The 5,934-nt window shown below is 40.6% G+C and overlaps 1 pseudogene; it reads left to right on the plus strand.

Moving 5' to 3' along the window:
* The first annotated feature begins 2,470 nt into the window (after positions 1-2,470).
* On the plus strand, positions 2,471-3,294 carry LOC108520226 (peptidyl-prolyl cis-trans isomerase A pseudogene; annotated as a pseudogene).
* The last annotated feature ends 2,640 nt before the right edge of the window (positions 3,295-5,934 follow it).

Raw genomic sequence — 5,934 nt, forward strand, 5'->3', positions numbered from 1 at the left:
ATGCCACTCTGTCTTTCTAAAATTAATTTTTTGATTGACAAATTTTATACATTTATGGTGTACATCATGTATATATATATACATATACACGCACATATACACACACATTGTGGAATGCATAAACCAAACAATTTAATAACATGTACATTACCTCACATACACATTTTTTGTGTGTGATGAGAATGCTTAAAAAAATTATCATACTATCTTGAAATATACAATATGTTGTTATTAAGTTTAGTCACCATAAGGTACAATAGCTCTCTTGAACTTATTCTTCTTAACTGAAATCTTGTGTTCTTTGGCTAACATCTCCCCAGTTCCCCCACCTCCCAGCCTCTGATAACCACCAGTTGACTCTCTATATATGAGTCTGACTTTTTTCTGTACTCCACATATAAGTGAAATTGTATTTGTCTTTCTATGCCTGGCTTATTTCACTTAACATAATGTCTTCCAGGTTCATCCATGTTGTCACAAATGACGGGATTTTGTTTTTCAAGGCTGAATAGTATTCCATTTTTTATATATACCACATTTTCTTTATCCATTCATCCATTGATGGACACTTAGGTGGATTCCATATCTTGGCTATTGAGAATAATGCAGCAGCCCAGTGCAGTGTCTTGTGCCTATAATCCCAGCTAATTGGGAGGCTGAGACAGCAGGATCGCTTGAGGCCAGGAGTTCAAGACAACCCTGGGCAAAATAGAGAGACTGTCTCTAAAGAATAAAAGAAAAAAAAAAAGAATAACGATGCAATGAACATGGGAGTGCAAAAATCTCAACATACTGCTTTTGTATCCTTTGGATATATACCCATTAGTGGGATTGCTGGATCATGTGGTATTTCATTTTTAAAATTTTTGCAGAACCTCCATACTGTTTCCCACAATGGCTACACTAATCACCACTCTGTCTTGATTACTGTGGCTTTATAGGAAGTCTTGAAGTCAGGTAGTGGTGGTACTTTGACTTATTTTTCTTCCGTATTGTGCTGGCTAGGTCTTTTGCCTCACCATATAAAGTTTGAATCAGTTTGTTAATATCCATAAAATAACTTACTGAGGTTTTTTATTGAGATTGCATTCATTCTACAGATCAAGTTGGAAAGAACAGATATATTAACAATATTGAACCTTCGTGACTATGAACATGGAATATCTCTCCATTTGTTTAGTTCTTTGATTTCTTTTGTCGGAGTTTTGTAGTTTTGTTCATATAGATCTTGCACATATTTTGTTAGATTTGTACCTAAGTGTTTCATTTTTAGGGGTGCTAACGTAAGTGGTATTGTGTTTTAAATGGCAAATTCTGGGCCAGGCGTGGTGGCTCACGCCTGTAATTCCAGCACTTTGGGAGGCCGAGGCAGGCAGATCACGAGGTCAAAAGTTCGAGATCAGCTTGGACAACATGGTGAAACCCCGTCTCTACTAAAAATACAATAATTAGCTGGGCATGTTGGGACACGCCTGTATCCCAGCTACTTAGGAGGCTGAGGCAGGAGAATTGCTTGAACACGGGAGGCGGAGGTTGCAGTGAGCTGAGATGGCGCCACTGCGCTCTAGCCTGGGCGACAGAGCAAGACTCCATCTTGAACAAAAAAAAAAATTAAATGGCAAATTCTACATGCTCATTGCTGATACATAGAAAAGTGATTGGCTTTTTACATATAAACTTTATATCCTGCAACCTTGCTATAATTGCTTGTTAGTTCCAGGAGTTTCTTGTGTGTGGATTCTTTTTGATTTTCTACATAGACAATCATATCATCTGTGAACAAAGAGAGTTTTGTTTCTTGTTCCAAATTTGTATACCTTTTAGTTCCTTTTCTTGTCTTACTGCATTAGCTAGGACTTCCAGTACAATGTTGAAAAGCTGTATTGAGAGGGTCATTCCTGCCTTGTCCTGATCTTAGCAGGCAAGCTTTTAGTTTCTCACCATTAAGTGTGATATTAGCTGTGGATGTTTTGTGGATGTTGTTTATCAATTTGAGTAAGGTCTTCTCTATTCCTAGCTTGCTAAGAGATTTTTTTTGTCTTTTAATCATCATGAATGGGTGTTGGATGTTGTCAATTGCTTTTGCTACCTCTGTTGATATGATCATGTGATTTTCTTCTTTAGCCAGTTGATGTAATGGATTACATTAATTGATTTTCAAATGTTGAAGTAACTTTGCATACCTGGGATAAATTCCACTTAGTCGTGGTGTATTGCTCTTTTCATACATTGTGGATTTGACTTGCTAGCATTTTGCCGAGGATTTTTGCATCTATGTTCATGAGAGATATTGGTCCGTGGTTTTCTTTTTTTGTGAAGTCTTCATCTGATTTTGGTATTTGGCAAATGCTGGCCTCATGGAATTAGTTAGAAAGTATTCCCTCATAGAATCCCGGCCTCAAGAAATGAGATAGAAAGTGTCTGTCTTGGCTTTGCAGATGCCACCCCCAGGAGCCCCGTACTATCAGCCATGGTCAACCCCACTGTGTCCTTCGACATCGCCGTCAATGGCAAGCCCTTGGGCTGCGTCTCCTTCAAGCTGTTTGCAGACAAGTTTCCAAAGACAGCAGAAAACTTTTGTGCTCTGAGCACTGGAGAGAAAGGATTTAGTTATAAAAGTTCCTCCTTTCACAGAATTATTCCAGGGTTTATGTGTCAGGGTGGTGACTTTACATGCCATAAGGGCACTGGTGGCAAGTCCATCTACGGGGAGAAATTTGATGACGAGAACTTCATCCTAAAGCAGACAGGTCCTGGCATCTTGTACATGGCAAATGCTGGACCCAACACAAATGATTTCCGGTTTTTTTTTTCTTTTTTTTTTTTTTGAGATGGAGTCTCACTCTGTCACCCAGGCTGGAGTGCAGTGGCAGGATCTTGGCTCACTGCAAGGATCTTGGCTCATTTGCCTCCCGGGTTCAAGCAATTTTCCTGCCTCAGCCTCCTGAGTAGCTGGGATTATAGGCAGGCGTCACCACACCTGGCTAATTTTTGTATTTTTAGTAGAGATGGAGTTTCACCATGTTGGTCAGGTTGGTCTCGAACTCCTGACCTCAGGTGATCTGCCCGCCTCGGCCTCCCAAAGTGCTGGGATTACAGGTGTGAGCCACCAGGCCCGGGCAATTCCCAGCTTTTCATCTGCACTGCTAAGACTGAGTGGTTGGATGGCAAGCACGTGGTCTTTGGCAAGGTGAAAGATGGCATGAATACTGTGGAGGCAGTGGAGTGCTTTGGGTCCAGAATGGCAAGACCATCAAGAAGATCACCATTGCTGACTGTGGACAACTTGACTAAGTGTGACTTGTGTTTGTTTTTTTGGGTTTTTTTTGAGACTGAGTTTCACTCTTGTTGCCAGACTGGAGTGCAATGGCACCATCTCGGCTCACTGCAACCTCTGCTTCCTGAGTTCAGGCGATTCTCCTGCCTCAGCCTCCCAAGTAGCTGGGATTACAGGCATACGCCACCACACCCAGCTCATTTTGTATTTTTAGTAGAGATGGGGTTTCTCCATGTTGGTCAGGCTAGTCTCGAACTCCTGACCTCAGGTGATCCCACCTGCATCAGCCTCACAAAGTGCTGGGATTACATGTGTGAGCCTGGCCTGACTTGCGTTTTATCTTAACCACTAGACCATTCCTTCTATAACTCAGGAGAGCACCCTCCACCCATCTGCTCGTAGTAGTCTAGAAACTTTGTGCTCTCGCTGCAGTTCCCTTTGGGTTCCATGTTTTCCTTGTTCCCTTCCATGCCTAGCTGGATTGCAGCATTAAGTTTATGATTATGAAATTAAAACTAAATAACAACAACAACAAAAGAAAGTATGGCTTCTGGAAGAGATTATAGAAAATTGGTATAATTTTTTTCCTTAAATGTTTGGTAGAATTTATCAGTAAACCCATTTGGGGCTGATGTTTTCTGTTTCTGAGTGTTATTAATTATTGATTTAATTTATTTAATATATGTCTATTCATTTCACTTTTTATATTAAAATTTTTTTTATAGAGACAAGGTCTCACTATGTTGCCCAGGCTTCTCTCAAACTCCTGGGTTTAAGGAATCCTTCTGTCCTGGCTTCCCAAAAGGCTGGGATTACAGGCATGAGCTACTGTGCCTAGCTTAATTTCACTTTTAATTCAATTTGTTTTGAATAATAATAGATTTAAGTTTGGGAGGCCTGTAATCCCAGTTACTCGGGAGGCTGAGGCAGGAGAATCACCTGAATCCAAGAGGTGGAGGTTTCAGTGAGCTGAGATCGCGCCATTGCACTCCAGCCTGGGTGACAGAGCAAGAATCCATCTCAAAAACAAAACAAAACAAAAAATAACAATAACAATAATAGATTTAAAGAGTTGCAAAGCTAGAACACAGAGTTTCCATAAACCCCAGCTTTCCTTAATGTTAACATCTAACAAAATTATGTCAATACTAAGAAACTAAGAAATTAACATTGCTATAATACTATTTGCTAAACTGTAGACTTTATTTGGACTTCATCAGTTTTTCCAAGGCCCATTAATGCATTTAGCTTTTGAGTCTCTCTAGTCTTTCTGATCTGTGAGTTTCTCAGTCTTTACCTATTTTCATGACCTTGAAAGTTTGGAAGAATACTGGACAGATAATTTGTAGAATGTCCCTCACTTTGGGTTTGTCCAATGCTTCCTTATGATGATTAGATTGGGGTTATGGGATTAAGGGAAGAATACTATAGAGGGGGAGTGTCCTCATCACATCATTTCTGGGGTGCAAGATGTTAACATGACTGATTGCTTGGTTAAGGTAGTGTCTGCTACATTTTTCCACTGTAAAGTTATTATTTTTCTCTTTTCATACTCTAGTCTTTGGAAGCAAGTCGGTAAGTCCAGCCTGTATTCAAGGTGAGAGAAATAAAACTCCGCCTCCTGGAACGGAGATTCTTGTAATATATTTTTTGAAATTCTTCTGTAAGGAAGATTTTGTCTCTTCTTCCCTATTTATTTATTTAATTATTTTTGATTAAATAAATCAGTGTGGAATGAATATTTATTTATATTTTGGGTTCTAATCCAATACTATTGTAACTTTGTTGCTCAGATTTTTCCAGCTTTGTCCATGGGGAGCTCTTTCAGGTTGACTCCCGTGTCCCTCTGACATGCCCTTATTTTTTGGTGGTGTGGGCTGGGAGATGGGTGGGGGTTACTTTCCGGCATTACAAGATGTTCCAGGCTCATCTTATGTTTTTGCTATCCCAGCCCTAGAATCAGCTGTTTTTCTAAGGAGCCCTGCATCGTTTTATCAGAGAATGACGTATCATAACCAAGGTCTGGGCAATGGGTGCTTATTTCACTCTTCTAAGGAGGATACGGAGGTTCCAAGACCTGTCTGAGACCTGCCTGAGCTCACACAGGCACATAAATGGCTCTCACTTCAGCACCACTTTAGAGCTGATTCAGCCGGGTGCAGTGGCTCAAACCTGTAATCCCAGAACTTTGGGAGGCCGAGGCGGGCAGATCACCTGAAGTCAGGAGTTTGAGACCAGCCTGGCCAACATGGCGAAACCCCATCTCTGCTGAGAAATATAAAAACTAGCTGGGTGTGGTGGTGCATGCCTGTAATCCCAGCTACTTGGGAGCCTGAGACAGGAGAATTGCTTGAGTCGGGGAGGCAGAGGTTGCAGTGAGCTGAGATCACACTACTGTACTCCAGCATGGGTGACAGAGTAAGACTCTGTCTCAAAAAAAAAAAGAAAAGAAAAGAAAAAAAGAGCTGATTCAGCGCAGACTTTGACATCCCCGACTTGATGACCAATTCTCCATGCAGGTCTTTATTTCTTAAAGCTTCTGTTTTTCAGTATGCAGGGCTTAGACCCTAATAATTTTATTCTCTAATATTTGGAGACTTTCCTAAAAGAAACTTTTAACATTTTGGTAACATGATTCACTTACAGAGTTGACCGGA

This window comes from Rhinopithecus bieti, unplaced genomic scaffold, assembly GCF_001698545.2.
Source record: "Rhinopithecus bieti isolate Rb0 unplaced genomic scaffold, ASM169854v2 scaffold_51440, whole genome shotgun sequence".
In the NCBI taxonomy this organism is placed as follows: Eukaryota; Metazoa; Chordata; class Mammalia; order Primates; family Cercopithecidae; genus Rhinopithecus; species Rhinopithecus bieti.